Genomic DNA, 26,556 nt, shown 5'->3' on the forward strand with positions numbered 1-26,556 from the left:
GCTATGTATAAATTGCAAAGGGGAAAATAGCAATTTCACAAGAGAAAACCTGGCAGTCACCATCTTAACCAATTTATTGACATTTAAATCACTGCAGATACTGGAAAAATTGGCATCTTGTGATTCTTGATATGATTCATTAAGAAGGACAAGATGACCTCTGTGGTATCCCTGCCCAAAATACATAAGCTGAATCCAATTCTGAGGGCACATCAGGTAGATCCACATTGAGGGACATTCTGCAAAACAGCTGGCCTGTACACTTTAAAAAATTCAAGGCTGTGGAAGGCAAAGAAGGCTGAGGCACTATTCCAGATTAAAAGAAACTAAGATTAGAAGTGACAACTAAATGCAATTAAGAATCCTGGATTGGATCAGGGTAGGAGGGTGTGCAACTGGAAAAACTTCCATATGGACTGTTGACTAGATAACTGTATTATATTTAACATTAAATTTCATGATATTGGTAGTTGTACTATGGTTGTATAAAGAATGTCTTCATTCTTAGGAAGTAAATGGTGAATATTGAAGGTTAAAGAAGCATGTCTGTTACCATCAGATGGTTCAGAAAATTATATCTACACCCATATATCTACTAATCTGAGAGAGAGAAATGATAAGGCAAATGGATGAAAAAGAAACAAAACATTAATATATGTATATTTTTTGCTTGAAGAATATACTAATGTTCTTTGTACTATTGTTATATCTACATCAAAATTAAGAGTTACTAATAAGTTTATAGAATCTATTGTGCTGTTTACATTTTTTGAAAATGCACATTATATAATGCATTTGAAAGAGTGTCGGATTTTGGCCGAGGACTATATCTAGACTTTTTACATTCAGCCAGAATGGAATTAGCTCTTCTTATAAGTCTTTCCATTACAATTTGCATTTTTCTGGGCTGTAACCTTGGCATCCAATAGGAGCATTGCTGTCAGAATTAAGCTTATCTTTTCCTGGGTTTGGGTTCTAACATCAGCTGGCACAGTGCACCTCTACTTCGTCCATACAAACTGCCTTCCAGGTACTAGAGGCACAGAAATTCAGTCCTTATAGAATTCCTCTGTGTTAGTCATCAGGTCTTCAGTTCACAGATACAGAAACTAAGGTTCAAGGACATGAAGTACTTTCCCTTGAGCCTGGCCCCAAGGCCACACCATAGTAAGTGGTGGCGCAGCTTTCCAGGCCTAGACTGCACTCACCCCACTGCAGCATACCACCTGCCCTGCTGAATCAGGATGTCCAACTGAAACTTGCTCCAAGGACGGTGGGAGAAAGCTGTCATCTCAAAAGATACAAGTGCTTTCTGTCCTGAAAGAATATACTGTTGTATTTTTAACTACCAGAATAAATATTATACTTGGAAAAGTTATCTTATAATTGGAAATAGAGATCTTTGAGAAGCAGAGATCACAGGAGGTTCATATTTTAAGTTCTACTTGAATTTGAGCAGTATGGCATAGCGGGGTAACCTGGGGATACCTCATACCTTGTTTATGATGTGGATAGAGTTGTATCTTTGCAGACCTTGAACACGGGTCTTAGATCAAAGTGTATAACCAATAAATATTTAGTGTGTGGATGACTGTGGATTTAGGTTGCCCTGGGCCTTCAAACGATGGTGGGTTCTTGTGGGAATATGTTCACCTTGATTGATTGGTTGTTCATAGCAGATGAACATACTCGTACTGAGACCAAGAAGATTTCAAGAATTTGTAGGCCTGGTTTTCAACTCCCACTGGAGAAAAGACTGTAAAATGGAAACTCAGTTGAGTGGACTGAGAGGTTTAGCCTGGTCTGGTGTGGACATGTTGCTGTCATTCAGCCTCTAAGTTGTGTCTGACTCTACAACCCCATGGACTGCAGCATGCCAGGCCTCCCTGCCCCTGACAAGGTTTTATTTTAAAAACAATAACCCCAGTATTGGGAACTATAAAAAATAAAAGGAGCCATCTTTTTTCTCTGTGACTGGGAAAAGTGAGAGGAAAAGACAGCTATTGTTTATACACCTTTTCTACTAATACGAGCAAATGCATATTTGAACTAATAATCATCCTGAATAAAGGGAAATCCTTGGGAGGAGGTAGAGAAGGCAGGCCAGCCTAAACCAAGGCAAGGAAAGATGCTTCTTCCCTAATGGGTGATCAAGTGGTTGGACTAGTTGGGAATCTAGACCTGAACCCTAGGAGTCTAGAAATGCTAGAAGCACTCTTAGGTGTTGGAAAGAACATGGCTTCATTTTAGGAGACATCCAGGAGTGGGCTGGACTAGAGATTGTACTGTGGCTGGCCAAAAAAATGTTTCTCTCTACTGGGAAGGGTAGAAGACCTACGGGTGAGCCTAGAGGTAGATTTTACAGGAACTCCATGAGAACAGGCAAGAGTCTATAGGCTTTGGAGGAGTTCCTCAAAGAACAAATTGTAAAGAGTTGTGATATGCTTCCATTAACCCAGAGCTCTCAGAAAAGTCTTGTTCTGATACTCAGCTGAAGTTCAATGATGCGTTTGTAGATGTCTAGAGGGGAGGAAGGTCAAGAACAGGGCTTCTCATCCATGCTAAGGTATGAGTGAAAGAAGAGAGAGGTGTAACTTTGCTGAAGTTTCCTTGGTGGTAGGAACACAGTGTGGGAACAGGCTGAGAACTGGAAACCCAGAAGGAGGTTCTCAGCCTTAGTGGAAGTAGAGGTGTGCAGGCAGTCTAGAGCCAGACAGTGCTGGCTGGAGGACCAGGGGGCAAGCAGGAAATTAATGAGGTGAGTTTGGAGAGTGTGTGAACTGCCATACACCTGAAGACTCATCTGAAAAACTGGCCAAGACTTGAAAGACAGAGAGGCTGGTATTCAGAAAGTTGAAATTAAAAGACTAAAAAAAGAATCATTAGTAGCACCATTCCAGCATGTTGGGGATAGAAACACCAAGATTTAGGGGAACTAAAAAGCCTCTTGATGAAAGTGAAAGAGGAGAGTGAACAAGTTGGCTTAAAGCTCAACATTCAGAAAACTAAGATCATGGCATCAGGTCCCATCACTTCATGGGAAATAGATGGGGAAACAGTGGAAACAGTGTCAGACTTTAGTTTTTGTGGGGCTCCAAAATCACTGCAGATGGTGATTGCAGCCATGAAATTAAAAGACACTTACTCCTTGGAAGGAAAGTTATGACCAACCTAGATAGCATATTCAAAAGCAGAGACATTACTTTGCCAACAAAGGTCCATCTAGTCAAGGCTATGGTTTTTCCAGTGGTCATGAATGGATGTGAGAGTTGGACTGTAAAGAAAGCTGAGTGCCGAAGAATGGATGCTTTTGAACTGTGGTGTTGGAGAAGACTCTTGAGAGTCCCTTGGACTGCAAGGAGATCCAACCAGTCCATTCTGAAGGAGATCAGCCCTGGGATTTCTTTGGAAGGAATGATGCTGAAGCTAAAACTCCAATACTTGGGCCACCTCATTCGAAGAGCTGACTCTTTGGAAAAGACTCTAATGCTGGGAGGCATTGGGGGCAGGAGGAGAAGGGGACGACAGAGGATGAGATGACTGGGTAGCATCATCGACTCGATGGACATGAGTTTGAATGAACTCCGGGAGTTGGTGATAGACAGGGAGGCCTGGCGTGCTGCAATTCATGGGGTCGCAAAGAGTCAGACACGACTGAGTGACTGAGCTGAACTGATGCAAATTTTTCTGTATTGATACTCATCTGTAAGGACACACTAATTACTCTAATTTTGCACAACAAAGAGTAAATCTGATCTAATAAATTATTTGTGCTGAAGTACAAATGCCTTATTATTCAATGTCACAGGAAAGTAGAGGTATATTAAGATTTATATCCCTGTTGAAGCCTGCCATTCAAATAGGTGTGTGTTGCTCATTCTGTAGAAATATAATTGTTATGGATGAGACTCAGCTTGTTTTGGCAGTCATTGGCTAAGTAACTTTGTTGGTAAGCATGTTAGTCATCATTAGGATAAAGTACATGGTAGTGATTGATCTGGGTATGAATTTAGGGAAATACCAGCTCTTTGGAGGCTGCATAATGTAAGAAGACATGGCCAAAGGTGGTAAAGGAGGCTCTTGGCATTAAAACCAGCCCTCAGATCTACTGTGGTGCTCATTTATAATTTGTGGACCTAGATGATTCTCCAATGTATCTAGCAGCAACACACTTGGAACCTGCCACCTATTGATATTGTGGATCTTCCCCTTTTCTACCCATAACCTGCTTCCACCATATCCTGCCTTTATACCACTTCATACCTAACTCCAGCCCTGCCAAGAACAGTCCCCAGAGTCTTCTCAAATTTGTGAATCTTCTCCCAGGACCTGGAACCCTGGAAAGGGATTCTTGTTTTCTCACTCCTGGGGATGGCCCCTTTCTGTATGTTTTCATAGCCCATATATCCACAGACCCCACCACTGAGCTCTGCCTCCCACGAATAACCCCTTGAGATTTAAGTCACCCGTCATCTGAATCCAGTTGAATGCTGCTGATTTTCATATTCATTTAAGCCAGATTTCACTTCAGTTTGGAAAAATACGTAGAGTGGCCAAATAATCCTGGTGTGGTGAACACCGCGTGGCTCTGAATTAATGGAAGTTGATCCTTCAGTGAGCTTAGCTCTGTTCAGTGGCTTTCATGTGAATTTACCAGGGGTTAGTGGGGTGAGAAAGAGTGAGGATAGATGGAGCCATCTCAAGCCTGCAAAGTGGGCTGAGGCTCTCCTGTCAAGTGCGAGCATATGCCATTGTTCCATGCAATTCTAGGAGCTCTCACCAAATAGAGTTATGCCAGGAGAATCTGGTCTATTGAACAGGCAGACGAGTTGCACCGTAGCTTTCCTTTGATGAGTAGTTCTGGGGACACTAGGCCTCCAGTCTTCAGACAGTGGGTGGGATTTACTTCATGCCATGTGGTTGTCTGCTGTCTCACACGCTCATCACGCTGCTCTGAGGGGTGAACACTTTACTCTCATTTTGCTGGCAGGCAGATCTTGATCCCACCCACCCATTTAACTCTTCCATTTTTCCCAGGAAGCCTTGCTAAAAATTCCCATCACTGGTTTGCTGTGCAGTTGGATACTGAGAGAGCCTTCCATGGAGAAAGAAATGGAGAGAAGGCCCTTAGACCAGATGAAATCCAATTTTTTGAGCTGCTTGGAATGTCTTCTTATTATACGTGATACTATTCCTGTCAAAGGGGGAAAGTATTTCATAAATCCACACAAAGCTGACTTGTGTCTATTACATACCCTTCTAACACCATGTCAAGAAATTGCCTCAAGGTTGGATAAGTTCTAGAAATACATCTTCTGGAAAAGAACATAAACACTTCTTATTTTAAATTTCCTTTTAATAGATGAAAACTTTAAAGACATTTAAGGGAAGCATAGCTACTTTAATTTATAATGTCTTTTGCTTCTGTCAGTTTAAATTAAGCCCATGATATCTAACCACAATTTCCTATATTTAATAATACATAAAGCAAAATAATTAAAAGGTATGTACACATGCTGAGAGAAACACTGTTCGGTAAAACACTGGCTTTAATTCCTGCCTCTGTTGATGAAACGTGTTGAAACCAAGCAACTAAAAGCAAATAAACACAAAGGACATTGGTAAGGACCGTTCTTCACTTTGGCTCTCTCTTCTGAGCCCCAGATGTCCACATCCAACTAACTATTGACAGGACATTTCCACTGGTAAGTTCTTAAAGCAGGCTTCATAGACAACATTCAAAACCAAACTGATCACCAAACCTACTGTGTACCTCATTTTATGAATGAGAACACCATGAACCACGTAACTCGGGGATCATCCCTGACTTCTCTCTTGCCTTCAACACACCAGCCACACGGCCACACACAACGCGTGCATGCGCACACACACACACACCTATCTAATCAAGCTGCACGTCCACTGCTCTCACCTCACCCAAACCTTGTCAGCCGCAGTGATTGCGTCCTCACTGTTCTCTCTGCCTTCAGTTTTGCCCCTTTGCAATTCATTCTCCACACAAATCCAGAGTGATCATTTTAAAACAGGAACTTGATCATGCCATTCCTATTTTACAATGTCAATAGCTTCTCTTAGAAAATATTTGGAATAAATCTTAAATTCTTTCCTGTTATTTACAAGTCCCGTATTTCTGGCACCAGGCTTCATTGCTTCCATCTCCTTGCCTTCTATGAGCTAGTCTTAGCATGTTACATGCACTGCTGCTGCTGCTAAGTCGCTTCAGTCGTGTCCGACTCTGTGCGACCCCAGATGTTGGGAGCACCTGTCTCCTTCTCTCTAGTCCTCACTAGACTATGAGGGACACAGTGCAGGATAATATGCATCATGCTCATTTCAAATCTGCAGAAGCTGGCACATAGCAAATACTGCATAAATACAGAAGAAAGAAACACGGGAAGGAAGGAAGTATATATAGCTGTGAATGTGTCTTCATTAGTCCTTAGGGGATGGTGTTCTGCCTGGGAACTTAGGGACAGAGATTCCTTTGACACTAATGTAACCACACTCCTTTGAGATGTTCTGCAGTTACAGAATTGAAGAGAGACTTACCCAGATCCATCCAAACCCCGCTCCCGTCCCCCTAGGTCCAGAGGCTTACATTGATAAGATGATTGCTGCTGCTGCTGCTAAGTCGCTTCAGTCATGTCCGACTCTGTGCGACCCCATAGATGGCAGCCCACCCAGGTCCCCCATCCCTGGACTTCTCTAGGCAAGAACACTGGAGTGGGTTGCCATTTCCTTCTCCAATGCATGAAAGTGAAAAGTGAAAGTGAAGTTGCTCAGTCCTGTCCAACTCTTAGCAACCCCATGGACTGCAGCCTACCAGGCTCCTCCATCCATGGGATTTTCCAGGCAAGAGAACTGGAGTGGGGTGCCATTGCCTTCTCCAGATAAGATGTTTACCCATACTAAATTATAAATTCTCTGAAGTCAAGATCCATATCTAATTCATCTTTGCATACCCATGACACCCACGACAATATTTTCCACAAGCAAGGTATTTGAAACATACTTGTTGAGTGAATTAATGAAAGAATGAGAAGCCAGATCAGGAGACCTACAAATGCATCCTCAAAAGGTCATGGCTTCGGCTTCGCTCACATAGTGTTGCCAGGGAATTGGATTGCCCACAAAGCCAGCGCCTGTGCTGGTCACCTCAGCTCTCACCAGACTGGCACTGGTGTGGTCCCAATTACTGGCGGTCACAGGGTAGGTAGCAAACTTTCTGGGCAATAGAGAAAGTCAGGTCAGTAGATATCAGAAGCCTTGACCTCTAAATTCTCAAATGATTCCTCCCTTGTGCCAAACAAGCAAAACACACAAAATACTGTTTCACTCTCTCTTTTAGGAGAGTTTCTGGGGTGACTGAGATGGTGGGTGAAAATAGATTTGGGGGCACATTGTGGAAGGCAGCTAGAGTCTATATGTTTAACTTTGCACTGCTGAGCATTTTATTTTAAGCCAGTGTATAATTAGAGAGCCTGCCATGAAAATGAGCGGTTTTGTTTATTTATTATGTAAGTATGTCTTTTATTAAAACGACTTTGTGAAAATCTAATTGCCACTCCAGTAATATAGCATAGCAGTCCCTTACATAAATACATGATTATTATGTACAGTCACTTATCTGTGAACGAGTTCTGCTACTACTTTCCTTAATTAAGGATACAAAAGGGCTCCTTCATCTTTGCATATTCCCTTGCTAGGACATTGATACTCATTATTTCCTAAGTCCAAACACTGAAACTGTGTCAAGAATGCATCCATCACTAGATGGGTACTTACAGTCAGCGGAATTTTCAACCCCGTCAGCAGTTTTAGCAATTTGCAATTTCTGTATGTCTGACATGTGTTTTTATTGGTGAAGATCACTTTCAAATACCAAGATCATGAGAATGATTCTTTGGGTAGTCTCTGCTGCAGCCTAATGTAATGACAGTAATTAACAGCCTGTGATTAGCAGCCACTCCAGAAAGTGTTTGAATGTTAATTTGCTTCAACTAATATGCAGCACTTCTGTGTAATGAGATCTAAGCTATAGGTTCATGGAGAAAGCAAATTATTTTCCAGCATTTAATCATACAAATGATTTTTAGTTAATCACTTGAACAGTAAACCTCAACGTTCTAATAAGTGACATTTGTTTTTCTGTCATTCAGTTTATTATGGTATAGGCCAGGGTAAAGATGCTCTTTTTCTTATGGTCAAATTCCCATTTGCCAGCAACATCACTCCTAAATAAGGGCTCACCATGTAGAGGAATGAAGCTGGATTTGTGGGTGAGTACAAGACGGAGAGAGAACCGGTATCACCCCAAATTCGCCTTTCTGACTTTAAGGACGCTGCTTGGTGCCATCTTTACCTCAGTTTACACATCTGTAGAATGGAATGAATGACCGTTGGCTCTTTAACACAAATATCTTGACACCAAACATCCACCAAGAAATTGAGAACAGGGTGTTGCTCATTAACCAAGTATTAATTGGTTGAATCCCTACACAGTTATAAAGTTGAGTAGGAAAACATAAGTCACCAGAACATGAATGTATTCACTGAAGAAGTGACTTCTTTGAAAAACACGTACCCTCTCAACATTAGCCTAGAACTGCTCAAATTTTGAAGAAAAGCCATTCACAAATGACAGTTTGGCCAAGTTAGACCAGCTAAGAATCGACAACAGCCGACATTTCAAAAGACAATGATGTAAGTATCCAAGAATAAAATGAGGACTTTGGCAAGTTGGATGAAACCCTAGACTATTTTTTTTTGTAAACTAAACAATTTCGCATTTACACTGAAAAGGTCAAAATGCCATAAAGGACACTGAGTCATGTTTTCACAGTAACATCAGAAAAATTATACCAAAAAAACCCCAAAAACTAGCTATGGGTTGATTGGTCCTTTGTTTTTAGAAGTGGCACATAGTTGCAAGCATGAGGTGGTCAAACTTAAGAGAAAACTATTTTTTATAACTTTTGTTTTATTTTTAAGCTAGAGTTTCCCATGTGCGTGTTACTCGCTCAGTAGTGTTCGACTCTTTGCAGTCCCATGAACCTGCCAGGCTCTTCTGTCCATGGATTTCTCCAGGCAAGAGTACTGGAGTGGATTGTCATTCCCATCTTCAGGGGATCTTCTCAACCCAGGGATCAAACCTGGGTCCCCTACATTGCAGGCAGATTCTTTACTATCTGAGCTACCAGGGAAGCCCCAGAGATTCTCATATTTGATAAAATACTGTGTAATTTGATTCCTCATTTTACGTAAATTTATTTCAAGTGCCCTTTTTCCATTAACAGTTATCCTTAAATACCAAGAGCTTCCTGTATTTTTTTTTTAATTCAATTTCAGGGATTATCATCATTAACAAGAGTATTTCTTTTATAAGCCCCTAAGGACCTGAATGAAATGAGATCTTGACTATATAGGTATAGGTCCTATAACATCACATGGAGATGACAGTAAGAACAAATACTAAATAGATACATGATGTCATAAATGAGAGGTGGCCTCCTGAATAGGAGTGAATGTCTGCCTGCCAATGAGGTATAATGTCAGGGCATTTGGATAGATTTTTTTGTTCACCTCTCCAGGGGATATCCCAGCCACATACTTGACTGTTCATCCTTTGACTTACCAAAACAGAGGTTTAGTCCCTAAGGAAATTGGAATTAATGTCATATCAGTCACTTAGATCCTGACATAGATGGATTTATTGGATCCTTTCCTAGAATAAGCTTCATGACTTTATAACCTAAAATACACTGAGTGCTTTGGGAAAGAAAAAGAAAATGGGTTTATGATGAGAGAAAAGAAAACATAAAAAGGAGCCTTAAGACAAAAATTCCAGCCTTTTGCCTGTGGCGTGAGAGCAGAGTACCAACTGCGGCAGCCGGAGTCATGGCAGGACAGGCATTTAGAAAGTTTCTTCCCCTCTTTGACCGAGTATTAGTTGAAAGAAGTGCGGCCGAAACTGTAACCAAAGGAGGGATTATGCTTCCAGAAAAATCACAAGGAAAAGTATTGTAAGCAACGGTGGTAGCTGTTGGATCAGGCTCTAAAGGAAAGGGTGGAGAGATTCAACCAGTTAGTGTGAAGGTTGGAGATAAAGTTCTTCTCCCAGAATATGGAGGCATCAAAGTAGTTCTAGATGACAAGGATTATTTCTTATTTAGAGATGGTAACATTCTTGGGAAATATGTCGACTGAAATAAGTCACTATTGAAATGGCATCACGTGAAGCTGCCCATTCCACTGAAGTTCTGAAATCTTTCATCATGTAAATAATTTCCATGTGTCTCTTTTATAATAAACTAATGATATCCAAGCTAATGACATCCAGTGTCTAAAATTTAGTTTCACTGTACTGGTATAAACATTTCCAAATAAAAATATATAAATCAAAAAAAAAAAAAAAGACAAAAATTCCATTTTACAGTTTTGCCAAGAATTATCCATGAGCTAGATGGCATTTGCGGAGGAAATCCTGACATTTCCAAACATCTCTCCAATCACTTGCCATTGTGCTTGAAGTTTGCCATTTAAGATTCATCTCATTCTTTGACTCAGTAATTCCACTTTTATGAAATTATATTAAGGAATAATCATGGGTATGACAAAGATTTAGCTCTTCATGACAACATAGTTTATAATAACAAAACACTGAATGAAACTTGAATGCTCAAGAACTATAGTTTACACAATGGAACACACTCTGTATAGCCACCAAAATATTGTAGAGGAATGTTTAATATGTGAAAATATGCCTGTGATATTTTGTTAATTAAAAACATCCACTTATGGTACAGTAACTTCCTGTGGTCCCATCTTATGGAGAAGAAGAAATAGACACTTTGTGAAAGAGAAAAATAGACATCGCTGAATGTTTAACAGGATGAAACTAACACATCTCACAAAAGCCAAATCTGAGCTGTTTGTAAACTAAGAGAGTGAGGAAGGAACACTGGGTCCTCTCTTTAGAGCCACAGAGGTGGGCAATGTGGCTCTCCTGATACTATCAATCAATTCTGAGACTAAATATTTGCTTCACAAAATAATGGTGCATCTGCTTTCCAAAAGGTACATGCCCAAGTGCATACTACCTCTGCAAAAGAGAGTTCTTTTGGTGGCGCTATAGTAGGTAACTTAGTGCTCAAAAATTACTTTTCTGGAATCTTATATCATTTCATTTATCCATTGATTAATCCATTGAAGTGTTATTAAGCATGAGTGTATATGAGATGCTCTACTAGGCCCTCCCATATTCACCTTCCTTTCCCCATCTCCACTGGTACCTCTTTCTCTCTCTTTTTCTCTCTCTTCCTCCTTCCCTCCCTCCTTGCTTCCTTTCTTTCGTTCTTCTTTCCTCTCTCTCTCTCTCTCTACCTGCCTTCCTTCCTTTTCTTTATTTTTGGATCATTTACCTGGAAGAACTTATGGCAGCAGGTAGCAGTGTTTAAGGTATTCTTATGGCAAGGGAAAGTGAAATGGTATGGATTCCAATGCAATTAGGATGTATTAGAATTGATCTTTAACTTAATGTTGCCTGTAAGTAAACTAAAAAGTCTTCTCATCACTATGTATAGAGAAAATTTTATAATTACGTATGACACCAACAAAAGAAGATTCCAAGGTCTAACACTAGGAGTATACTTATATATTCCAGAGCATAGAGAAAGAGAAAGTCAATATAAAAGAAATTAATGGGATAAATTTGGAAAGACTTTAAGCCAAGAAGGGAAAAACACTCTTCCTTAAAGACACTTTGTTATCCAGCAGTACCACATTGCTGACCATCCCAATTTCTGCCTCATTTGAAATTGGCCAGAATTTCCATCCAGATGGATAGCATTGCTTGCTAACAGCTCCTGTGGTCATTCTTTTCCATTGCTCACTATATAGTTGATCTTGCTGCTTAATTGTATGTTTTAATCAAAGCTTCCTCATCTGTTTTCTAAATTGTCCCTTACTTTAAGAAGAAATAATCTATTTTTTCAAACACTGATGAACTACCAAATTACTCTCAAAGTTAAATAGCAAAATAACTTATCAGATATGTATTAGATCTAATTATCCAGTCCAGCAAAGCTACCATCTCCAAATGAATGTCACTAGAGCTCTCTTTAAGAGTTGCCTTTTTAACTTCCAGACAGCTCTCTGGTTCCTTCTTCCTGCTTCTCACAGTGTTTCACAGACCTGCAGTTTCCTCCACTTGAAGCAGCCCTGACACTATCATGAGAATCACCAGTGATCTTCTGTAAATGCCAGCCAAAATCTATCTGCAAGAACATCTGCTCAACAGTGCAAAACTGATGTAATTACCAACCATCATCTTTTCTCCTCCTGCTGGGGTAACTGCTCTAAAGCATGACTTTTTGCCCTAAGCTAACAAGATCCAGAAACTCCCTGTTATGTACAAAACCTGCTGCTAAAAACCCATGTAGCTTCAGCACAAATTATAACCCAGTCTCTCAATTACAAGAGTCAGCAACACCCTTGTGCCACAGGGTCTCGGAGAATCTTGCTCAAAACCCCATGAGTCCAAGACCTCACTCTCCGCCTCCTACCTGTTTTTGTCTAATACAAACAGCCTTATGAAGGATGTGATAGGGAAAGAGAGGATACATCTACAGTTCCAGTCACATTGTTTTAAAAGTAAAACTACTGACAAGAATAATTAAATGTCAAATATCTGAATTGGAATTTAGACAAAAAGAATTTTTAAAAAATCTTTATTGAGCATCTACTATTTTCCAAGTTCTGTCTGGAATACTTTGTATATCATTTAATTGAGGTTTTTAGAATTCTAGTAATCAAGCCATTCCCAGTTTGAATCCATCAAGTATAAGAAGCACTTAAGTTTAGCTCTGCCTCCTGTGGGTATAGAGAAGTTAACTAATGATGATGAAAAAGAATAAATTCTAAATATTTATTTCCAATTGAGTTAAGAGAATGAAGGTGAAGAGACCATGTAGTTCAGAGGATGACCCCAACAAACTACAGAGTATCCAACAGGTTTCTTCATTTCAGTTTCAGTTTGCACATTTAAAAAATCAGGGAGTTGAATTAGATGACTTCTGAGGTCATTAAGCAGTCCTGGAACATCAGGATTCATTGATTCTACAAATCAAATTTCATTTCTAAATTTTTCTGAACTACACACTCATTCTTCTCATTTTTAGTTCCTCTTAAATTTGTGGTGAAGCTGAGAACAAACTAGACTGCTATCAGAAGGACTAGGAATTAATAGTCTAACAAATAATTTTGTTGGATTATATGATGCTATATGATGTTATTGTCTGTTAAGAAAAGGTTGGTCATGTGAACTTCCAAAATAAATGTATTCAATCAGGCTAAACTGAGATAGGAAATTACTCTTATTCCCCAGTGGAATTGTGACCATTGTACACACAAAATATTTATAGATGAAGAACAAAACCCCAAGAATACATCCACTGATCATCTTAGGGTAAATTTTATTTCTACTTTGCTAAATGAAAATAATGTTAAACATATATGTGCATTGGGAATATAAGATATTAATAGAAGGAATGTGGCCTTTTCATTGTGAGTCATCATGACAGAAATCTCTGTCACTCCACCTTAGACGTATGAGACCACTTTCCAGCTCTTAACCCAAGCAACAACAGCTTAGTCGCTCAGCGGTCATGTCCAGACTTTACAACCACATGGACTATAGCCCACCAGGCTCCTCTGTCCATGGGATTCTCCAGGCAAGAATACTGGAGTGGATTGCCATGCCCTCCTCCAGGGGATCTTCCCAACCCAGGGATTGAACCAGGTCTCCCAAGAAAGCCTCAGAAAAAAAAAAGAAAGAATCAGTGAATAATTTATGAAATGTTTGCCAAGTTTACCCTTTGTGACCCATCACTGTGTCAGGCACTTGACTGACAAGCAAGACATCTCAAAGTGATGCAAATAGTGGAGCCATTAACACAAATAAAGCCTACTATGAAAATACAGAGTGAAGCAAACTAAATGTAGACAGAGAGGAAGGAGACACAGAAGGGTCAAGGGCAGACCCTGCACCTCAGCAGCCGAATCTTCCGAAGATGCTAGGGAGAGGAACAAAGGCCGTATATAGATGATATTTATGGTATTTCCACCCGAACACACGAATAGTCGGAATCCCTAAATACATCAGGCATGATAGATCTTCTGCCACATTTGCAAATGTTCTTTAACACATGAAATGAGGTGTGTGGACTGTTTAGTAAATTCCACCTTTCTGTCATATGACTACTTTTATTTCACTGGCCTCCATGGAGTTGCACTTTTCTAAAATAATAATAAGCTGATTTTAATTACTTTTTTTTATAACTATGTTAAATTCTAACATTTCCAACCATAGAAAGTCTCTATACACGAAACTTAAAATCATCCCCTATAGCAACGGTTCTAAATGATTATCCACCAGAAAAGGGAGAACATATACCTGTAAGAAATACTTTCCCAGGGTTCAAAGGAAAAGTTAGGTGAAAAATTAACAGCTGAGAACTATGGGGTTTCTTCAGAGCCTTGTCCCTTCACTAAGTTCTAGTCATGACATTACCTGATACACCCTATTATACATCTAAAGCCTGAAGTGACCTTGACCCCAAGAGCAAAGGTACTCCTCTGGCCTGGATATCATCCTCCCAAACAGAATGGGAACTTCAAGGACTCTCTTCTCCAGAATCCTCTTCTCCCTTTAATTGGACACTAGGGCGCTTCACAGTGTTTTATTAAGGTATTTATTCAGTTGCAGGCCAAGGAGTAGGAGATCGTGAACATCTTCCCTAACTCTTGTGATGATGAAGAAATCTCAAATACCCACTCTGTGCCAGGCAGTATGCCAGGTATCTCTTGAGTGCCTGGTAGAGCCTGAGGATCCTTCTCACAGCAACCAGGCTTGAGGATCACTGATCTAGAATAAAGATGGCAACATAGTTGACTCCATGCCAAATTCTATCAACTAGTAGTAGCTTCTGGGAACCAGCATTAAGAAGGATTCTGAGATCATAACAGAGCTCAGTAGGGTAAGTGTTAGAATCCGCTAATGGTGTCTGCTCTGGACCCAAGAAGAAACAGTTGCCGTCCACTTGCCGCACCTCTGCCTTCCCTAAGCTAGAGCAAGTTCACACACAGCTGCATGCAAAGCTGTGTCCTGAGAATGAATGGTTTGTAAACAGAAAAATACTAAATGCATGTGGCTAGATTTAAGGATTTATATCAAACAGTGTTTCTCGCAGTAAAGACAGTGGACCATCTGCCGCACAACCTTAGGAGGTGGGGCCAGAAGCCTGCATTTTAAAAAGGCTTCCCAGATGATTTTTATGAGCATAAGCATTTAGAAACAGCATAAATTTCCTTCAGAATTTTGTATAGAAATATTGCTTGGCTTAAAGGTATGTCGTCTTCCAGGCCCAAGAGTTTGTCTTGAGACCAGCATTTTCACTTTCATAAGTGTTATTTTCTTACCTCTTTTTAGGTAAATCAGTCTGCAAATGTTCAACTCTTACGGATCCGGACCCTCCTCCTAACTCTAACCCTTCCCCTTTGAGTGCACCCGCTCACCTGGAGTGCCTTATGCACAAAGCAGGTTTTTCTTCGCAGGTCAACCATGTGTAGCTTCAACCAAAAATTGATAAGTTGGTTCCTAGCTTGCAACAAGTCTCTTATGAATTTATTTAGCATAAAGTCATGTAGTATACTCAGAATGAGAGCACAGGGAACTGAATGTCTTTGACAGATATTTCTACCATGTACCAAACCACATTACTCTACCCCAGACTCTAATAATAATGTATCCAACTAAGCATATATAATAACCTTGCAGAATCAGGACATCTGGGACAGAATTTACTGACCATCTTTTGTATGAAGTGCCTCTTTTCCATGTTACCAATATGTCATGTGTTTGTCTCATGTTACTTGAGTGAATCTTATTTTATCTTTATTCAATTTTAGATTTGAGTGTTTGGGAATAATACTCCAATCTTACCAGTAATGTATTTGCAAGTCTCCTGAAAAGGTGGGTTGCTCCAGGATGATTTCTAAAAACTGCTAAACATAGTTTATGTGACTTTTTCATTCTAGTTATCATGATTCTTCATGATCTTACTTCCTAATTCTGGAAGTGCATCTTATTGGGGGTACAAATAAGATGACTAGAAATAATACCTAGTAATTAATTTCAAAAAGGATGAAATACTTACAGTTAATTTACCAAAGGCAATAAAGGAGTTATCTTAGAAAAGTGGAATATTAAAAATCATGTTTGAAGTTGAGACTGGAGAAGGAAATGGCAACCCACTCCAGTGTTCTTGCCTGGAGAATCCCAGGGATGGGGGAGCCTGGTGGGCTGCTGTCTATGGGGTTGCACAGAGTCGGCCACGACTGAAGTGACTTAGCAGCAGCAGCAGAGACCAGAAGCAGTTACCACTGACCAATCACCATTATAGTCATTTCTAGACAGGATAGTCATGATGGGGAAAGTGAACAGGAAGGGCCGAATTAAAGAAATGGAATCTCAATAGGAATTAGAGATGGGTTGATTAAGCAAACAGTGGAAACAGCATCAAACTTTATTTTTTTGGGCTCCAAAATCACTGCAGATGGTGACTGCAGCCATGAAATTAAAAGGCGCTTACTTCTTGGAAGGAAAGTTATGACCAACCTAGATAGCATATTCAAAAGCAGAGACATTACTTTGCCAACAAAGGTCTGTCTAGTCAAGGCTATGGTTTTTCCTGTGTTCATGTATGGATATGAGAGTTGGACTGTGAAGAAGGCTGAGCACCGAAGAATTGATGCTTTTGAACTGTGGTGTTGGAGAAGACTCTTGAGAGTCCCTTGGACTGCAAGGAGATCCAACCAGTCCATTCTGAAGGAGATCAGCCCTGGGATTTCTTTGGAGGGAATGATGCTAAAGCTGAAACTCCAGTACTTTGGCCACCTCATGCGAAGAGTTGACTCATTGGAAAAGACTCTGATGCTGGGAGGAATTGGGGGCAGGAGGAGAAGGGGACGACAGAGGATGAGATGGCTGGATGGCATCACTGACTCGATGGACGTGAGTCTGAGTGAACTCCGGGAGTTGGTGATGGACAGGGAGGCCTGGCGTGCTACGATTCATGGGGTCGCAAAGAGTTGGACACGACTGAGCAACTTAACTGAACTAAACTGATTGAAATTAGGAGCTAAAGGAAGCAGAGTTGAAAATGACTCAAAATTCACTCTCAGAGAACAGCAGCTCTTGATGTCAGGAGAGGATTTGGGAAGCAGAGGTCTTCTATACACTTCAGAAGACACTTTTTCAGTAAGTAACCTTTTGTTGAATTTTCCACATTTTGTTTTTACTAAGGAATTAAAATTGAATATAACATTTCCGTAAAGGTCTGTCAGTATGGAAAGGAGGGGAGGAAACTAAAAGGAGAGGAAAATAAGAAGGAAAAGGAGGAGAAACGGAAAGAAGGAGGAGGGAGGGACAAAAATGCAGAAGAATATTTCCCTCCCCCTCCCACTTCCTATCATTGACAAGTTACATATAATTAACTAGGAGGAAATCATGGCCTGACTAAAGACACAAGTGAAAGTGAAAAGTGAAAGTGAAACTGTTCCGTCCAACTCTTTGTGACCCCATGGAGTATATAGTACATAGGATTCTCCAGGCCAGGATATTGTAGCCATTCCCTTCTTCAGGGGATCTTCCCAACCCAGGGATCGAACCCAGGTCTCCCACATTGCAGGTGGATTCTTTACCAGCTGAGCCACAAGGGAAGCGACTATACGCATTCACTCTGTAATTTATCCTGTCCTCCAGCTTAAGTTCCATCAACTCTGTTTGCCCTATTGTTGATGTCAGCCTTTGGGGCAGCAACCACTTGATTTATGCTTCAGCAGAATATCATAAAAAGAACAAAGCCAGGGTCTATTGGAGAGATAATGCAATAAAATAGGTTTCTAGAAGGAGAATTCTAAACCCCCAAACTTCATATACATAATAACAATAGGGTCTGCTTAGCATTTGGGCTAATTTAGCTCACTCCCTGATTCCTAGAGCCAGCTCTTCCTATGAGGCTGTGCTGTGCCAGCATTCATTAGATAAAATATGCTGGCTAACGTCTTTGCAGTGCCTGGAAGACCTACTTAAGGGCTTCAGATTGAACATGCATGAAGGAAGACTTTCCAAGAGGAAATGTTTCTTCCTGGAACTCTTAGTGGTTTGACCTAAAAGCTTTATGAAAAGGCAGCATCATTGCCTTGCATTCTTCCTCACTGTCCATTGTCCTAGTTTCAGAGAGTCATTTTTACAACTCAGCTTCTCTGAGTAGAGTGAGCTGCATGAAGGACGCCACAGGTTTATCACCGTGTTGAGGATTCCTGCACTGCAGAGGCTGAGGTGGTGCAGGGTAAGAAAGGAGTTCAAAAGATGCTTGGCAAGAACCAAAGAACATCACTTTGGAAGACATTTTTCTGCTGAGACACCTGACCTTTTATTAATAGTGACAGACTCTTTATCCCATAATCTTTTTCATTCAATTGCTTTTTTGTGTGTGTGTGCTAACTTGAGCATAGTGTCTGCCTGACGGAAGGCATGATTGCGTGGGACACGCTGTTCAGGGTTTTCGAGTCACAGCAGCAGAAACTTTCATCAGTTCTAGATCACCACTACCTCATCCATGTACCAGCTGCCAAGTGACCTACACATGCAGAGTAATTCAAAGAAATTGGGTGGTGCTGACAAAATCGCCTCCAAATGATATAATAGTTCCTCACATGCTTTCCACAGTACCCTAAGTTTTTCCTCTAAAAAAAAACCAGTATCTAATTCTTCTACAGTTCTCTCAGTTCAGCTTAGTTCAGATCAGTCGCTCAGTCGTGTCCGACTCTTCGCAACCCCATGAATCGCAGCACGCCAGGCCTCCCTGTCCATCACCAACTCCCGGAGTTCACTCAGACTCACGTCCATCGAGTCAGTGATGCCATCTGACAATTTATAAGCCAGAGGGGTTTGGTTAACAGTGAAAACAAAGAATATGAGATATCACAGAGATAGAAATTCGATGACAGTATCCATGGCAGAAGGGCTTCAAGCCAAAAACTGGATTTCCAAAACTCTTGGGCAGGGCCACCTCTATTGTAAGCTTTTGCATCAAATGTCATTCATCTGACACAGTTAAACATTTGATTCTTTGAACTCTTTGTTTTTCTTCAACACTCACGGAGTCAGCTTCTAATCACAATTTGATTGCCTAGAGGGAAAATGGAGTTTATCTCTGGACTGAGAATAGGTTGATTCCACAGACAGATACATTTTCACTATTAATAAAGCTAGTAAATTGTAAGTTATGGTTTTATACATCAGTCTCATGAACTTGGTTACCATGAAATCAGTCCTGAGAGATGAATTCACTCTTGGTGAGCCAATAAAAATCCAATTTTAAGCTTGTAAAACTGAGAAGCCATCCCCGGGACGGGTAAATCCACCAAGGTAATGAGTACCATTCCATGCTGTGTAAACAAACAAGCCAGCAATTTCCTAGGCAGATGCATACTCCGTGTGTATCATTTATAGAGCTGCGAGGCCCTTTGCCCCTTTAAGTTGCTTCTAAAACTCAGTTGCTTTCTAAAACTCAGTTACCCAGACAGGAACTTCGTACATTTGATATTCACATCTTTGTTGAATAAAATCTTTCCTGAAAGTACAGATCAATCACAGATGGGCATTCCTCAGCTATTCTCAATTCAGCTTGGTTGTAGTAAGCATGTTTCACAACCCCCGACCAGTGACAGCAGAGTCCCAGTCTGCACTTGTTCTGCGGCTCTCACAAATGCATGGCTTCTGTCATATCTCCTCTTCTTCTAGTAAGCCACCATTAAATTCCTGATGCCACTACTTCAGTCCATTGACTAGGACCGGGTTGTCCATTTTTCAAAATAAATAATGTTGTGTATTTCTCAACACTGTGTATTTTTTTGTCATGATGGAGAAAAAAGCCTGTAAAATTACTCCTAAGTGCTGCTACTGACACATGATCAACCATTTGACCAATGACCTAACAGATCACATCTTGTGTGAAAACAGTACCTCTGACTGTCTCAAGATCACGCATGAAGCGGAAAGAATCCTCTGTACTAGAAAATGTATTAGTCAGGATACTCTGAGCCAGCCATAGTCAATTTTGTCTGCTTCTGATAAGCATCATTTTCATTCAAGGAGCTCAGGACAACAATACACTTTTAATTTCCTGTGTTTTCATTTTTGAATCCCCTAGCCCTAGCAATGCCTGGCATTTAACAGGCATTTAACTCACTAAATACTTGTTGATTAAACTCACTGAATGATAAATCATTTTGAATTTTAGTTTTCTGTCTCCCATTTTATTTTTCTCCCTTATATTCATAATTCCTTTTCCCTCTCTATCTTTAAAATGTTACCTTCATATCATATTTTTATGCTTTTCTCTTTCTCAAGAATATATGATAGAAACAGTAAGAACTGGAAATGCATAAACCACCAAAACAGTAAGAAGAATGAAAAGATCCCTTAGAGCCCTGAAGGATCAGTCTAAGATTCTAAATGGTGTGTGAGGACATTGGTTACCAAGTATTTTCTTTCTCATTCTAAAATATAATAATATAAATAATTATGAATTTCTACAGTGCTATATGGTTCATAAACACTCTAATGCTGCTGCTGCTGCTGCTAAGTCACTTCAGTCGTGTCCGACTCTGTGTGACCCCATCGACGGCAGCCCACCAGGCTCCCCTGCCCCTGGGATTCTCCAGGCAAGAACACTGGAGTGGGTTGCCATTTCCTTCTCCAATGCATCAAAGTGAAAAGTCAAAGTGAAATCGCTCAGTCGGGTCTGACCCTCAGCGACCCCATGGACTGCAGCCTACCAGGCTCCTCCATCCATGGGAATTTCCAGGCAAGAGTACTGGAGTGGGGTGCCATTGCCTTCTCCGAAACACTCTAATAAATATTCTCTAATCTGGTGCTTTTAAGAACTGTATAGTTGTATTCACAGATACTGAACTTGGTTGTTGTCAAGATTCTGATGTCCTACAGCCTCTTGTTTTATTCTTTAACCTATTTTGTCTGTCATTCCATGACCTCCACTTCAAATAACAAATCACAATTTCATCACTGCTTCTTCAGATACTACCGTCTTTCATCTCTTGCCTTTGAGGCCTCCATTTCTATAAGCCTCTATAATTGCAATTGTGTGATTGGTTTCTATTTATAGAATAAAGAACAAATGACTTAATAGGGAATAGAAATAGAGCTCATCATGGTTTCATGTTATGAATAGATTTCAGAAGGTATGTATGTCAATGTTTCATTACACTTAGGTATTTGCTTAAAATTACACATTTCCCAACCCAACACTGCTGCTGCTGCTAAGTCACTTCAGTCATGTCCAACTCTGTGCGACCCCATAGACAGCAGCCCACTAGGCCCCTCTGTCCCTGGGATTCTCCAGGCAAGAACACTGGAGTGGGTTGCCATTTCCTTCTCCAATGCATGAAAGTGAAAAGTGAAAGTGAAGTTGATCAGTTGTGCCCGACTCCCAGAGACCCCATGGACTGCAGCCTACCAGGCTCCTCCGTCCATGGGACTTTCATAGCTTTGCTGTATCCAGAGGTTATAAAATTCAGGGAAAATCCCAGTATTCTTAAACTTTATTTATTCTTATTGCTGCTCTGAGTGACCTTATAAACTCATGTATATGAAAAGCATCAACTCCAAAGTCATTGTTTCTTGAGGGGAATCAGAAAGATTCTTGACATGGAATCCAGGGTTCTAGGATAAGTGGAACAAACCCAGTGTTACTGTTTTCTAAAATCATTTATATACATATACTGGGAGGGGGTGGGTGCTGGGTCTTCATGGCTGTGCGTGGGCTTTCTCTAGTCGCAGAGAGCTGGGGCTACTCTTTGTTGCAGTGCAGGCTCCTCATTGTGGTGGCTTCTGTTGTTACAAAGCGTGGACTCTAAAGCACAGGCTCAGTAGCTATGGCACATGGGTGCCCTGTGGCATGTGGAATCTTCCTGGAACAGGAATCCATCCTGTTAAAATATTTTGGTTTATTTTTCCCACACCCAGAAACTAAAATATGTTGGTTTTAGAAATCCTACTAGATGACTACCTAATTAATTAGTCGAATAGTCCTTGCATTTGGTCATCAAATTGTCAATTCTCCTTCCTAAATGTCTCTCATTTAGTTGAAGCTTGCATTTTCTCTTATCCAGGCCTCAATAGATCCATATAACTGCTGTCCTTCACTGCAGTTTCCCATCAAAAGAATGTCTTTTCTAAGCCCAGGTTGTATCACTTCTTTGCTTGGAAACCTTTCATAGATTCTCAGACTATTAAATTCCAAATGGCTACAAGTGGCAAGCCAGTGTCTCAGCAAATGTGGTTGAGCTCCCAATCTGTTCTGGTTTCTTGTCAACACTCTAAACTCTCCCCACACCAAATTGTTCCAACATCCTCCTCTCTAGGCTGTTGTTATATGCTGCCTCCTCTGCCTAGAAAGTGCTCTCTCTCCTTCTCTACCTGGTCATCTCCTGCCTTCACTGAAGCACATTTTAATGTTTCTGAGGAAGTGGGAATCTTACAGTTGTTGTCAGAAGAAAACTGTTAGCTTCAAGGCAAGTAGTTTTATTGCCTGAGTATATCTGAAATCAGGCTTGCTTAGGAAGTATCTGTTTTATCCTGATTATCATCTCAAATAAGTTATTTGCATTGGTAGCACCACAAGTAGATGGACTTTATTTAAAGTTGTATACTTAATTGTCCTGAAAATACCTTCAGAAACATTACATTATGATGCAGCATTGAAAGAAAAAGTTATTGGAAACAGAAAAGAATGCTTGTCATGTGCTTGGGACTAGAACCAAAGACAATAGAACTTGCTGAATCTAGCAGATTACACTTTAGAATTACTAAAACTGAGAGAGACTAGTGTGACTGATTTGCGCATCCTGAGGGATTATCTCTCAAGCATCTGCATTTCAAGAAAAGCTATTTAACTTTTTTAGCTAAGGAGAAAATGCCACATGTCTAACCAAACAGGAAATGCAGGTGAAAATCTGGTTTTTCCCTAACCCGCAAAAGTTTTATTTTCAGTCTGAGAGATGCTAAAAAGATGAAGATCACAGGTGTCAGCTAGGGAAAGCCACATGTCACTAACTTGCTACATACACATAGCTGTTAATTACCCAAAGTGATTCAGCAGACTCTATCTCAGAATGGAGAAAGCTAAACTGTAGACTTAGAGTATGATAACAAGAGAGTACATAAATATATATACTACCAACAGGTTTTATTTTAATGTTTGTGTTCAATATTCTTTCTTCTGTCTCCAAAGTTCTTATTTGGCCAGTGGTGTAGTGTCCAGGTGATAACATCTTCAAGTCAAGGAAATCTAATATTTATGTCCCAGACATTCTCATACATCTCTCATTTAATTGTTGCAACAGTTCTCTGACCTAGATACTGCATTTTACAGATAAGAAAACTGTGATTCAGGATGTTTAAGTCACCTGCCCAAAAGTATATAGCTAGGAGAATCACGAAGTGCTTGATCTTGATTCTAATTTGGCAACTCCAATGCCAAGTTCTTGACCATTATGCTATATGTCTTCCCACTCTTTCCTACACAAAAGTTTCAGTGACTGTTGTACATGTGTTAGCTGTGTTTTCTGGATGCTTAACTGTTTGTTGTTGTTGTTCAGTCACTAAGTCCTATTGGACTTTGCAACCCCATGGACTGCAGCACTCCAGACTTCCCTGTCCTTCACTATTTCCCAGAGTTTGCTCAGACTCATGTCAGTTGAGTCCATGATGCCATCCCACCATCTCATCCTCTGTTGCCCGCTTCTCCTCTTACCCTCAATATTTCTCAGCATCAGGGTCTTTTCCAGTGAGTTGGCTCTTCCCATCAGATGGCCAAAGTATTAGAGCTTCAGCTTCAGCATCCATCCTTCCAATGAATATTCAGGGTTGATTTCTTTTAGAGTTGACTGGTTTGATCTCCTTGCAGTCCAAAGGATTCTCAAGATCTTCTGCAGCACCGCAGTTCAAAAGCATCAATTCTTTGGTGCTCAGTCTTCATGGTCCAACTCTCACATCCGTACACGACTATTAGAAAAACCCTGGCTTTGATTTTATGGAGCTTTGTTGGCAAAGTGATATCTGCTTTTTAATATGCTGTCTAGGTTTATCATGGCTTTTCTTCCAAGGAACAAGTATCTTTTAATTTCATGGTTATAATCACCATCTACAGTGATTTTGGAGCCCAAGGAAATAAAATCTGTCACTCTTTCCACTTTTTCCTATCTATTTGCCATGAAGTGATGGTACTGGATGCCATGATCTTAGTTTTTTTAATGTTGACTTTTAAGCCAATTTTTCACTTTCCTCTTTCACCTTCATCAAGAGGCTCTTTAGTTCTTCTTTGCTTTATGCCATTAGAGTGATATATCTGCATATCTGAGATTGTTGATATTTCTCCTGGCAATCTTGATTTCAGGTTGTGAGTCACCCAGCCCCACATTTGACATTATGTACTCTGTGTATAAGTTAAATAAGCAGGGTGACAATGTACAGCTTTGATGTACTCCTTTCTCAATTTTGAACCAGTCCATTGTTCCATGTCTGGTTCTAACTGTTGCTTCTTGACCTGCATACAGATTTCTCAGGAGACAGATGAAGATGGACTGGTATTTCCATCTCTTTAAGAATTTTGCACAGTTTGTTGTGTTCCACATAGTCAAAGGCTTTGGCATAGTCAATGAAGCTGAAGCAGATGTTTTACTGGAATTCCCTTGCTTTTTCTGTGATCCAGTGGGTGTTAACAATGTGTCCTCTGGTTCCTCTGCCTTTTCTAAATCCAACTTGTACATCTGGAAGTTCTCAGTAAATAAGTTCATTTGTAGCACTTTTTAGATTCTACATATAAGCGATATAATACTATGTTTGTCTTTTTCTGACTTATTTCACTTAGTGTGATATTCTCTAGATCGATCCATGTTGCTGCAAATGGCATTAATTCATTCTTTTTTCATGTACTGCTAAAATCTAGCTTGAAGGATTTTGATCATTATCTTGCTAGAATGTGAAATGAGCACAATTGTACACTAGTTTGAACATTCTTTGACTTTGCCTTTCTTTAAGATTAGAATGAAAACTGACCTTTCCGAGTCCTGTGGCCACTGCTAAGTGTTCCAAATTTGCTGGCATATTGAGTGCAGCACTTTAACAGCATCATCTTTTAGGATTTTCAATAGCTCAGCTGGAATTCCATCACCTCCATTAGCTTTGTTAACAGTGATGCTTTCTAAGCCCACTTGACTTCACACTCCAGGATGTTTGGCCCTAGGTAAGTGACCACACCATCATGGTTATCCAGGTCATTAAGACATTTTTTGTATAGTTCTACTTTGTGTTCTTGCCACTTCTTCTTAATCTCTTCTGCTTGTTAGGTACTTGCCATTTCTGTTCTTTATTGTGCCCATCTTTGCATGAAATGTTCCTTTGGTATCTCGAATTTTCTTGAAGAGATCTCCAGTCTTTCCCATTCTATTGTTTTCCTCTATTTGTTTGCATTGTTCACTTAAGAAGGCTTTCTTATCTCTCCTTGCTAATCTTTGGAACTCTGCATATTCAGTTGCATATATCTTTCCCTTTCTCCTTTGTCCTTTGCTTCTTTTCTTGGTCTCCTCTCACAGTCACTTTGCCTTCTTGCATTTATTTTTCTTTGGAATGGTTTTGGTCACTGTTGCCTGTATGATGTTAATAAACATCTGTCCATAGTTCTTCAGGCACTCTGTCTACCAGATCTAGTCCCTTGAATCTATTTGTCACCTCCACTGTATATTCATAAGGGGTTTGATTTAGGTCATACTTGAATGGCCTAGTGGTATTCCCTACTTTTTTCAATTTAAGTCTGAACTTTGCAATAAGAAGCTGATGATCTGAGCCATAGTCAACTCCAGGTCTTATTTTTGATGACTGCAAGGAGCTTCTCCATCTTCAGCTGCAAGGAATATAATCAGTCTGATTTTGGTGTTAACCATCTGGTGATATCCATGTCTACAGTTGTCTCTTGTGTTGTTGGAAGAGGGTGTTTGCTACGACCAGTTATTAAAAGCTATTAGCCTTTGCCCTGCTTCATTTTCTACTCCAAGGCCAAACTTGCCTGTTATATACCAGGTATCTCTTGACTTCCTATTTTTGCATTCCAATCCCCTATGTTGAAAAGGACATCTTTTTTGGTGTCAGTTCTAGAAGGTATTGGAGAAGGCGATGGCACCCCACTCCAGTACTCTTGCCTGGAAAATCCCGTGGGTGGAGGAGCCTGGTAGGCTGCAGTCCATGGGGTCGCTAAAAGTCGGACACGACTGAGTGACTTCACTTTCACTGTTCACTTTCATGCATTGGAGAAGGAAATGGCAACCCACTCCAGTGTTTTTGCCTGGAGAATCCCAGGGATGGGGGAGCCTGGTGGGCTGCCGTCTGTGGGG

General features: G+C 40.3%; 1 pseudogene; it reads left to right on the forward strand.

Annotated features, from left to right (window-relative positions):
• LOC129646254 (10 kDa heat shock protein, mitochondrial-like) overlaps window positions 1–10,397 on the forward strand; it is a 284,232-nt pseudogene extending 273,835 nt beyond the window's left edge.
• Window positions 10,398–26,556: the final 16,159 nt, after the last annotated feature.

Source organism: Bubalus kerabau, chromosome 3 (assembly GCF_029407905.1).
Source record: "Bubalus kerabau isolate K-KA32 ecotype Philippines breed swamp buffalo chromosome 3, PCC_UOA_SB_1v2, whole genome shotgun sequence".
Taxonomy (NCBI): domain Eukaryota; kingdom Metazoa; phylum Chordata; class Mammalia; order Artiodactyla; family Bovidae; genus Bubalus; species Bubalus kerabau.